The sequence below is a fragment of the Homalodisca vitripennis genome, chromosome 1 (assembly GCF_021130785.1).
Source record: "Homalodisca vitripennis isolate AUS2020 chromosome 1, UT_GWSS_2.1, whole genome shotgun sequence".
In the NCBI taxonomy this organism is placed as follows: domain Eukaryota; kingdom Metazoa; phylum Arthropoda; class Insecta; order Hemiptera; family Cicadellidae; genus Homalodisca; species Homalodisca vitripennis.
The window spans coordinates 184529455-184542095 of record NC_060207.1 but is presented as its reverse complement, the minus strand read 5'-3'; the positions used below and the strand labels follow the sequence as shown (position 1 = coordinate 184542095).

General features: G+C 37.4%; 1 pseudogene; it reads left to right on the top strand.

The window, feature by feature from the left end:
- The first annotated feature begins 2429 nt into the window (after positions 1 to 2429).
- The window catches only part of LOC124352878, a 34663-nt pseudogene continuing 24451 nt past the window's right edge, over positions 2430 to 12641 (top strand).

The window sequence follows — 12641 nt, the reverse complement described above, 5'->3', positions numbered from 1 at the left end:
TTGGCCAATTTATATGGATAACAGTATTGTAGACATCTACCATAAATATGATATGATAAATTTGAGAACTGATGAAGGGAAACAATTCAAGTCATATTCACATTGGCCTGAGAAATCAAAATATGAAGTGAACGTAATAAATCGTGAAGAACATTTTTAAAATTGAAATTTTCTTGTGGGATCAAAGTGCTTATAGTTAATGGTGCTATTATATGTACAGTTTTTAATTTTAATAAGGTTTTTGGAGGGTTTCATCCACTTGATAATCCTTCAGCTACGCCATTATTTGTGGTAGTGGAGGTGCAATTGGCACGGCAGACTGCACATTAATCATTGCTATTACTCATGGTAATGGAAATGCAGATGGGATGGCTGGACTGCACATTAATCATCCTGCCCTGTATACGCTATTACTTGTGGTAGTGCAGGTGCAGATGGGACGGCTGGACTGCACGTTAATCATCCTGCCCCGTATACACTATTACTTGTGGAAGTGCAGGTGCAAATGGGATGGCTGGACTGCACGTTAATCATCCTGCCCCGTATACGCTATTACTTGTGGTAGTGCAGGTGCAGATGGGATGGCTCGACTGCACGTTAATCATCCTGCCCCGTATACGCTATTACTTGAGGTAGTGCAGGTGCAGATGGGATGGCTGGACTGCACGTTAATCATCCTGCCCCGTATACGCTATTACTTGTGGTAGTGCAGGTGCAGATGGGATGGCTGGACTGCACGTTAATCATCCTGCCCCGTATACGCTATTACTTGTGGTAGTGCAGGTGCAGATGGGATGGCTGGACTGCACGTTAATCATCCTGCCCCGTATACGCTATTACTTGTGGTAGTGTAGGTGCAGATGGGATGGCTGGACTGCACATTAATCATCCTGCCCCGTATACGCTATTACTTGTGGTAGTGCAGGTGCAGATGGGATGGCTCGACTGCACATTAATCATCCTGCCCCGTATACGCTATTACTTGTGGTAGTGCAGGTGCAGATGGGACGGCTGGACTGAACATTAATCATCCTGCCCCGTATACACTATTACTTGTGGTAGTGCAGGTGCAGATGGGATGACTGGACTGCAAATTAATCATTCGCCCCTGTGTACACTATTACTTGTGGTAGTGGAGGTATGAATGGCATGGCAGGGCTGCACATTAATCATCCTGCTCCATATACGCCATTCGTGGTAGTGGAGGTGTGGATGGAACGGCTGGACTGCAAATTAATCATTTGCCCCTGTGTACGCTATTACTTGTGGTAGTGGAGATATGAATGGCATGGCAGGGTTGCACATTAATCATCCTGCTCCATATATGCCATTCGTGGTAGTGGAGGTGTGGATGGAATGGCTGGACTGCATATTAACTACACACCATTGAACCATTTAGCTTTACATCTCACAAACACACTTCAAAGGTAACCTCTTTAAGACACCAACCTAATGAACAAATTTAGATGGCTAAATTACTACACTATTAGGCATTACACATTATGGATTAAGTACATAATCATGAACGGTGGAAATATTTCATATCCCAAATTAAGTAAAGAATAAACTTCAGTAATTTTATTATAAAAAAATTTTTTTTTCCACTTACCCTTATTTACACTCTTGCTATTACATTGGCACTGCCATCTTGAGAATTCACACAGTATTCACTTTTGATTGAAACCGACACTGGATATTTTCATGTAATATTCTCGTTGTATATTGATTGATGGAGTTATTACATACTGGAGACTACATAGGTAAATTAATAGTTCTTATAATTTTGGCATGAATGGTACTTAGTTTTGGATATTGTTTGACAGTCATACATTTTTTAATAATTTGTTAAATCTAGTTAAGAAAAATAATTTGAATTTAGTTTATGAAAATTACTACTATATAGAACAATACATTTTAGTCATTGATACTATATTTGAAAATAATTATTGTTTTGGTCTCAAGTGATGAAACAATTTTTCCATGGCATAATAATATTCATATATTTGACTATTAAAAAGTTAATGAACTCCTTTCCAGATTATTTAAATGTTGTATAATGTCATAAAGTGTTTTGAAATTGAAATAAATTGTAACACTAGTATTCAAACTTTAAGCACATTAAACTGTAATACTTTTTGAGTGTTATGAGTCCCAAAAATTTGCTAGTATTTTCCTTTTTTTTACTGGAGAACTTTCTTGGACGAACCTTTACTGTCATAATTCCATAACGGTTAAATTAAATACAGTACTCATACAAATTGTTAAAAACATAAGCACACAGTTATTTTGTTTCAGAGTTCTGAACAGAAACAATTGTTTGGCCCTTGTGATGCAGCTTTGTGTAAGATTGTTCTGTTACTTCAAGTAGAGGTTGTGGTTGCCATCGGAAGATTTGCAGAAAAAAGAGCTAAAGCGGCTCTTAAAACAGAGTTTCCACATATCAGAGTAAGTTATTCATTCAGCCATAGCACTGTTCCCTTTTTTTTTAATTTTCTTTCTCTCTTTTTAGTGTTCACTTGATGGTTGTACAACCTCATTCCCCCATCTCCTCTCAAAAATCTCTATAAAACACTTTTTATGTCCATTAAAATTTACATAATGATTTATATATTTCGTAAACTTATATATTTATAATATTTCCTTCAAAATTAAAGGAATTTGTTTTTCAGATTGAGTTCATATCACACCCAAGTCCTCGTAATGTAGGGAGTAACAAGAACTGGCACGAGAATACTCTGGCTCATCTTGCGGACCTGGATCTCATCAAGTATTTCACTTGAAAACAGTAAGTTCGTTAGCTGTTTGTACCATGCTATTTGTAAAATAAATTCAGTTAGATGCCACTGAATGATAGTAGTAAGGTTGAAATTTCAATTTCCAATAATTCATCACAAAGATGGAATTTCTATTTTAAAATTTTGTGTTTGAGGATATCCTACAAAAATTTTGAATACATCAAAGAAGTAGTTCCTGTTGTACCATAATATAACCAAAGATTTTTCTGTCTGTCGTTTAAAAATTTTTGGTGGTGACCAGGGTTTTTTATCATTCTGTACATATGTGTATGCACGTTCAAAAGCACACAAGTATTATTTGAAAACCACTCTAAACACATTTTAGAGGCTAAGAAGATTGTTGTTAATTTCTTCCTTTAGGATTTGTACCACTATACGGGCATTAGTTGTATTTCTCAATGAAATTTTGATAGCAACCAAAAAATTTTGAAATACATGAACTAATGGGGATCCAAGATTTTGTTTTCAGGATTTTAACCATAAAATTGGCAAAAGACTTGTAGTGAATCATACTAACAAGGTTTTTTTAATTATCACAGTTATTAACATCTAAATACAGCTTATTATATAATTTAAATGCCATAGCACTCAGAAATATTTGTTAAGTGTTTTTTTATATAATATATTTTAGCTTTACTAAACGAATAACTACCACAAAACGTTATAAAATTTGAACGTCAGTTCTGTAGAACAAAATGAGCTGACTTTGAAAAACTGTCTTTCTGTTTATATCGATGGTGAACCAGCTATGACTAAAAGATTGAACAAATTTGTTGGTAAAGTTAAGCAACATCCTGTCCCGGAATGTGCCAAAAGTAGGCTCTAAACATGATACTCTGGTTCTTCATACAGAGATACGTTGGCTATCAAAAGGTAAAGTCCTGCAGAAGTTTTACAAAGTTAGAAAGAGCTATTAAGTCTGTTCAGTGTTGAAAATCCATAATTTACAGCTTACTTGAATGACACATTGTGGTGCGTCAAAGTAGCTTACTTAGATGATATTTTTTGTCATTTAAATTACCTAAGTGAGAGTATGCAAGGAAAGGGAGAAAATGTCCTGGTGTGAAGTGATAAACTTAAAGGGTTCTTTAGGAAACTTCAGATAGGGAAAAAGGACGTGGCAAAGAAAAATTAAAAATGTTTCCCTGACTTTTGAAGTAGACCCTCAAGATGATATAACCACTAAAATAATGTTAGACCTCATGGCTCTTGAGAACAACATAGGACAGTATTTTCTTTACATCTCTGTTGAAAAGTATGATTGGGTGCACAATCCTTTTTCTTTGGCATTTATGTCATCTGAACTGTCTCTTGAGAAAGAAGAGCAGCTTGCAGAACGTCAGACAGATCAAACATTACAACTTTTATATAAATAACTAACACTTATTGATTTTTTGATGTTGGAAAAAAAAAGAGTATCCTGTAATAGGAATGGAAGCAATAATTATTTTATTACATTATTCAACAACCTACCTATGCGAGGTAGGCTTCTCAGCATTGATTAACATAAAAACCAAAAAACAGGAGAGAACTCTCCATTGTGAGTGTGCCATTAAGGAAAGGTGTGAGCAGCAAATTTTTGTCTTTTGATAGGTATCAACTGTTTTACATTGGTTGTACTAATTTTAAAAGATACCAGCTATATTGAAGTTGTGATAAAAATTCCAACAGTACCTTTTTCATCGAAACCCATCAACGCACAAGCAAACACGACCACTTTAAAGATACACTTGCACAAGCGTACTGTTTGCACTCTCAAACATGTATCAGTTGTTTGTTTCTCCTGGCTTGTACAAGAGTATCTTAAAAGTGGTAGAGCTCGTTTATGCATTGACGGATTTTATTGAAACTAGTGCTGTTGGAATTGCAATAACATTTTCCAAATAGATGGTGTCCAATACTATTTTATAGCTATACTGGTCAACAGTTGCCATTTTCTTAATATTAAAGAAAATAAAACATTTTTTCCTCCTCCCTCTTACCTATTCAAACATATTTGGCAAATTTTGTTTCTTTAGCTTTACTGGTTTTAGGGATAATAATTTTTTAATAAACAATACATAATGGCGGCTAGCGGCTAAACAAAATGAATATTGGAAAAAAGTTATTCTACATTTTTAGCTTAGAATCACACAGAATTTTGCATATATATATATATATATATATATATATATATATATATATATATATATATGTTTGGAACCTCAGCACTTGCTGGTCCAGGAGCGTAAATCGTGCGTACCTTGTTGGTCATCGCGCCTCATGCTGGTCCGGGCCTTGAACGTGTTGGTCCGGACCCGCAAGTTACGAGGCTCTGTATAGAGCGTGTAACATCCTGGACCAAGAAGTGCTGCTTGCCTGTAAAGTTCATTTGATTGTACAGTAGCTCGCCTAGCGTGAGTATAACGAACTAAATACTCGAATGAGGGGAAATCCCCCACCATTCTCGGACCAAGATTTGCCGGGTTTCTGTACATGGCATACTGTCGAACATTGAATAAAGTGCTTTTTCAAATCAAATCAAATCAGTCTTTATTGCCTTTTAACAGCATACAATATTGTATAGAAGCAGTCTGTATTAGCCAATGCATTAGCCTATCTACTATTCACACACAATTATACACACAAAAAGTTCCTCATCCAGACAAACATGCAATAGCTAATCGGATCCTGTTAAAACGTGTTTCCATTTTAATTGTCTATTTACGGGCGGCTTTCCACGAACTCACATACCGTGTCAAAAGCACCTGACACCAATAGGCATTGAAGACGAGATTTAAATTTTTTGGTACTGCCAATGTTTTAAGATCCTCAGAGAGCCTATTAATCAACCTAACACCAGCCTGCGATGGCAAATTATGAGACGCCACCGTTCGATGTGGTTGACTGCGATAGTTGTCCCTGCCTCTTGTCTCATACTGGTGAATGTTCCTTCCCTGAGCCAATGTGCTCTTTGATTTACAGAACACAGCCACCTCGAAGATGTAGAGGCAGGGCAAGGTCAGTAAACCAAGCTCCCTGAAGGCATCCCTGCACGACTCTCTTCTCTTTAATTTAGAAATGATTCGTACACAGTTTGTTGTTTGCACAGCTACCCCAGAGTCTTACTCCATATGCAAGGTGCGGATAAACAAGGGCAAAATAAGCCATTCTCAGGATGTCGTGAGAACAGTGTTTTGCCAGATTCCGCAAAGCATACAAACCTGAAGTTACTCTGGAACAAACACTTTCAACATGATTGTCCCAGGTCAGACCTCGATCTAGGTACATCCCTAGGAATTTGATGGAGTCAGATTCCTCTAAGAGTTTGTCATCTACCAGGACAGCAGGTCGTGCACTACCTTCACGCTGTCTCAGACAAAAATCAATTGTGTTTGATTTTGAGCTATTTGTTTTCAAATTGATTTCCGAAAAATTGGATGCATGAATTCACTGTGACAAATAAATTAATTTCAAGCTTCTGCAAAGAATTTGCAGTAACGCAGAGAGTCGTATCGTCAGCATATTGAATCACCTTTCCATTCTGGACCGATGAGTTAAAATTGTTAACGTAAATAGTAAAAAGCACTGGCCATGGATCGATCCATGAGGGACGCCATTTGCCATTTTCAATTTTCCTGACAAGGCATTTGAGATCTGCACGCACTGGTCTCTATCGTTATGTAGGACGAGATCCACCTGTGTGGTAGAACCCGTATTCTTCACATGTCGCTAACTGATGCATCAGTGTCAAAAGCCTTAGAAAGATCGAGAAATATTCTGAGCACCTTATCCCGTCTCTCAAAACCATCGACAACAATATCCACAAGACTTGAAACCGCATCAATTGTTGATTTGTTTTTATGGAAGCCGAATTTTTCAGGACACAGTATGTCAAATCTTTCCAGAAAACTTTGTAGTTCATTCAAAAACGCATTTTCAAAAATTTTGCTGAAAATTGGCAAGATTGCGATTGGGCGGTAATTTTTTGTTTGATGAGGATCTTCTTTCTTCAATTAAAAGTCGGGGCAATTTTTGCTGTTTTCAAAACATCCAGGTAAACTCCAGATAGAAATGAGGAGTTTACCACTTTTTTAGTGGAATCAAGATACGCTTGGAGCATTTTTTGACTAGCCACATGGACATACCACTGTTGTTACAAGATTTCTTTTAATTTATTTTTTGCACAATACCAGCCATCTCAGCCTTATCGACAGCGGTCAAGATCATAGACGATACCGGTTCTCTACCAAGGTTGCGGGAGAGGGTTTCAGTGAAGCACTCATCACACGAACCAACTGAGGCAAAATACTATTTAAATTTGTCAGCAATTTTTTGAGGATCATCAGTTGGTTTTCAACGAGCAGTAAACATTGTTTTGATTTTTGTATTCGATGTTCTCGTTTTACGGATTAATTTTCCATGTTGTTTTTGAAAAGTTCTCGGTATTCTTTAATAGTTTGTTTAATTCATAGGCTTTAGCAGCTTTTATAACTTTCTTATATATTTTTTCTATAATTTTTGAAAAATCTTTGAAAATTTTAGTTGTTTGTATTAATAAAAATTGAGTGATAAAATTTGAGTTTTTCACGAGATGTGAGAATACCTTGTGTAACCCAAGTATTCTTATGTCGCTTACTGCGTACTTCAAATGTTCTGTAAGGACATGAAACATTAAAATAATAGAGAAAGCGTTCATTAAAAGCAGTGTAAACTTTATTTGGACACTTAATGTTATTTAAAAATTTCCAACTTTCTCGCTTAAGGTGATAAATTAACTCGTTAATATTTTGAGGGTTTAGAGCTCTTTGGACCGTATTCTCTGCAAGCCTAATCACCGGATCAAGTCCATTAATCAATCTCCTGAGCGAAGTGATCAGAGATGGCAGGATTGAACACGACAACGTCAACTTTCGGGATGTTGGTGATAACGTTGTCGATGGTTGTACTCGTCGTGGCACATACTCGTGTAGGAGAGTTCACTGACCAATTTAGACCAAAAGCTTGAAGAATATCACGCAGCCGCCGAGTGTGGGGGTTGGGGTGGTCCAGTGCGTTTATATTTAAATCGCCAATTAAGAGAAATAGTTGATTGTTTGAAAACAAAAATTGGTTAGCAGGCTCTCTGGTTTTCCAAAAAAGGATGAACTAAAACTTCGGTTGTTGTTTGGACGGTATATTTCAACAATATTAACTTTTTCGGATGAATTTAAATTTATATTATTACCAGCAGCCTCAAAATCAAATTCTAGAGTATGAATTACTTAATTTTTTTTCAAATTTCAAGGGGATTATTACAAAGATTGCCACACCACCTCCCTTAAAATTGGAACGAAGGAAAATATGTGCTAATTCATAATTTTGCATTTTTTTAAATGCTGATCGGTTGTAAAACAGTGTTCCGATATTACAATAATATCAGGTTTTCGCTCATCGCACATGAGGTCCAACTCTTCTAACTTATTGGTAGCGGATTGAGCATTTAGGTGAATAATTTTGTATTTCGAAATTTTATGAAAATTTTGAGTGGTTTTCTGAAAACGTGTTCTGAATAAATAACGGGATCTGATACCCCTCTCTCGTTTTACATTCGTCATAGGCTCTTCCTTTTTTTTTTTTTTTTTTTTTTTTTTTTGACAGGAAAGCGTAATATTGTTTTCGTCAGGTTTTACAGGCGAAGTAGCTTTGATGAAGTGTCATGCTGCATGAGACGGTTTCTGGGCAGGACTGGCGAGCGACTCACAGGTATCAGCAACAGCAGGTGAGGCAGCAGGCACTGGGCAGTGTTAGAGACAACTCAGGTGCAGCAGGCGGTCCGACAGCAGAAACCTAGCCCTCCACTATCATTTCGACCAGCAGCTCTTTACCCGGCAATTGCAGATGCATGTCATCCGTGTGAACCGTTTCTTCCGATATCATTGATATCGAGGAGCTTGAGGTTTTGAGTGTCTCACGCATAGCTCCTCAATGTAGTAGTTGGCGTGAATGGTCCGTTGGTTCACAGGATGGCTAACGAGCAGATCGTGAAGATAAGGGATCATTGCCAAGATAACATCGGCCGAACTCAGTCGAACGGTGACTCTTTCTTCCAGGCGATTATAGATGTTGTGTGACTCACCGGCAGCGATGTCGTTGGTTCTGGCGATCAGGATGAAGCAGCTAGAGGGAAGCGAGGGGCTTCTGGACGTTACATTCAGGAGTTTTGCCCCAGGCTTACATATGCCAGTCACTTTGGCAGCCGATGAGACGCGGCGCTGCACAATGCGGGCCAGGAAACGGGTGTTACTGTCACCCTCAATCACAACATTCCTGAAGGAAAGCAACTCTCTTTTAATTTTGCCTTTCAATTTTGGCCTTCATCAGGAGAAGCCTTTGGAGAAGGGTGTTGGCCGGATGGTTTATTATTGTTGCAGGTTATTGTACGGGGATATTTTTGTTGAGCTGCATTAGTGGTTGCGATGGTTTTGAGAATGGGTGGTTTTTCGTTTGTATTTTCGAGAGGTTCAAATCTATTGCTGGTCGTAATAGGAACATATTTGTTATTTTAACAGACAATCCAATCACCCGTCGCCTGAGAGTAGCCACAGGAACACCCCTGGACCTCCCTCTCGGCCCGTAGACATTCAATCTCTGCCTCGAGTACTTGAATAGTTGTCCTCAGATTGGTGACGAGGTCGCGAGTCTCGGAGCACTGTGAGACCTGACAGCAGGTGGTCACCGGTGGCTCGCACTGCACAGCGCAGTCCTCTTACAGAAGCTCCCGCTGATACTCCGGACAGCGAAGATCTCGCAACAAAAATGCCATTTGTATACCGAAGAAGCCTTGTGTCCGATTCAATGGAATGATCGACAACCCTCATCAGATCGACATTGAGCTGACTTATCTGCTCCTTTAATCTGCAGTTTTTTTGACGCAAGTTCGTCAGCATCAGAGGCTCCCGACGAGGCGACAGGCGTAGGCCCTTCGAGTGAGTTTGTAGTAGCGGCAGGTCAGGTTTTGTTGCAGCGACAGGGGTCGGTTTCTCTCCCGTAGACGCATGGAACGCAGTAGTCTCGCCCGCCGGTGAACTGATCGATGTGGAGGATCTGGATGGAGTGGCGCTCAGCGCAGGGTCCGGGGCCAGGCGTGGAGCAGGCAGGCGGCGAGTCAGATGCAGGCGGAGTAGGTGAAGCAGCGTCGGTCGCAGACCGAGTCCTGGACAGCGGTGACAAAAGCGAACGCATGGTGACTGGGTGTTCGCCGCTGTGTTTTTTATTGCAAACAGTCAGTGCCGTTATATTTGGATCAGTTTTAATCGATGCGCTGCAAATTTTTTTCGATACATCGCCAGAATACAGGGTTTCCCGGTTTTTGTTTTTTCTATTGTAAATTGCATATTTTTATCAATAATAAATTGACGAATAAATAAATAAATAGATAAAATGAAAAGTCACGATTATTAAAAGAATCTAAGTAATAAATTTATAAGAAATAAAACTTATTAGATTAACAATAAAAACAGTTTCTCTACAGGAAAAAGGTGCTTCTGTGGTGGGAATCGAACCAATGTGTACTGAGATGCTGTGCCGTAACCCCTACTGTTGCTGCCACGCAGGTAGACAAGATGTGGTAGTTACTTCTTGTTCATACGGCTCGTCGCTCTGTGGTTGTGTTAAAAATGGAGTTGCACAGTTTATTGCAAGTCTAACCTTGCTATTTTTGCGACTAGGTTTAGGGCTAAAACTTACAGATAAATAAACTATCCAACTCACTGTAAGGCGTTATTTATCGGTAACTTAAAAGTGTTCTTCAGTGACTAATTCTAACAAAACTGTGACGTAAAACCTTGCAAAATTTCGTCTATGCCAGTGCCGCGCTCGTGTGTACTTTCTTGACAGTATACTTTGATTATATACGTACAGATTCGAAGACCCTAATGTTTCATTTTATAGAGCCTAAAAGTTAGTTTTGCTTTAAAAAATTATTTTTCAAAGTTTGTTATTTCACTTTTCATTCTTCATGTATATAAAACGAGTTCAGGTACATTAAATCAGGTGTGCTGATCGTCTGATTTTAATTTCTAACATTCACTCTATTCGCAACAATTTGAGTGCAGAATTACTAAATATATACCTGAAAACTTATTTTATTTCAGTTTCTTTATTCTATACACCTATTGTTATATTCATACACGTATTTCTTATATATGTTACAACCTTTTATCATATGTACATGTTAAAAATTTTATTTCTGATGATAAATAGGCAGTTTATTAACCATATGAAATACCTTGGATAATTACCGGTTTCTCAGATCAATCTAGACCAGAAATTAGATGAGCTACCGTTTGTAAAGACAACCTTTCGACACTGCGTTGAAAACCCAATTACAAATGATCTTGACGTTTTAACAAAAAAATTAGTTCCTAAAAAATTTAGGTAATTACTGTAATAAAATCAATTACTCGAAAAATTAAAATATGTGGGAAAATATTTTAAAAGCCATGGATATAAACAAAGATAAAGAAAGGATTCCAATTAATTGATCATTTCAATCAAGGGTCAACGAAAGGTTAAAACTCTACGATGTAAAAGATGAAGCAGATTTATTCCAGAAATATTACGCGAACGTCGGGGACCGCCTAGCCCGGTCTTTCCTGTAACCTGGGTCGTCACGAAAGATACTGAGTACCTGGTGGACGCTTACTTCCGGGTAGAATCTATAACGGGCCCCGAATTCCAGCACGTATTCACGGATATGAAGGGCGGCTCGGCTCCCGGCAGTGATAACATTCTAGCTTAATTCCTTCAAATTTATTTGGCCTATTTACTTTTTCCCTTGCTTCATATAATAAATCAGAATGAGGGCATTTTCCCAATCACTTTCAAACTTGGAAAAGCAATCACGTTTTATAAAGGGTAAAGTAATGTTCATGATTTCGGGCGGACTTCCCAAGTACGTTCATTATTAACAGTAAATATTCATTAAATTTATCTAGATTAATGAATGTGATTGAATGATAACATATAAAATATATCTTCTTACTGGCCGTTCTTGTATATGTTTATTCTTTACGCCTCTGAAACTAATAAGTTGTAACGTATTGACTGTTTACATTTCTTTCAGTGGCAATCCAAAATCTACCCAAAGAATTATATTGCTTGTTTTTTTACTGTTTTTAACTATTGAATTATGGTATAAGAGCACAATCATATTTTTAAATTTTTGCTATGACCAATTTTAAAACGGCGGTTACCCATCCAAGTAGCTGCCACGCTCGGCGTTGCTTGATCCCGAACCGTTACACTGTGCCATTGGCAAGAGGAAATGTTCGCTGCCACAACTATAAAAAAACCTAAGGTTCCTATGGGCTAATAAAACAAATCATAGGATTTAGTTACAAATACTGCTTTATCTAAACAGTGGTTTGCAAGAAGACCTATAATATTTCGTGAAAAAATATCCGTATTGCTTTATAGTACCTTGAGAATGAAATTATGTTCAGATCAAATATTTCCTCTATATCTGAACTTCCTAGTTTAAATGAGGATAAATCACTATAATGGCCATAGTAGGATATTATTAGTATTTAGGAGAACATGATAATTTAGAAAACAAATTTTCCTAAACCAAGCATTTTTCAGACATAATATATTTGTATGTTAAACTTTTATTTTAACCCCTAAATAATATTTTAATGACAGGTGGATTTATTACCAAACAATACAAACTTGGAGATAACTATTTCGATATAATTTAGCGTTATGCTCCTTATAAGTATAATGTGTATTTTTGTGCATTCAATAAATTAAGGGAAATCAAGTTATATGAAATTAAAGTTTAGTTTATCCGATTTCTATACAAATATTTCAATATATTTTAATTTT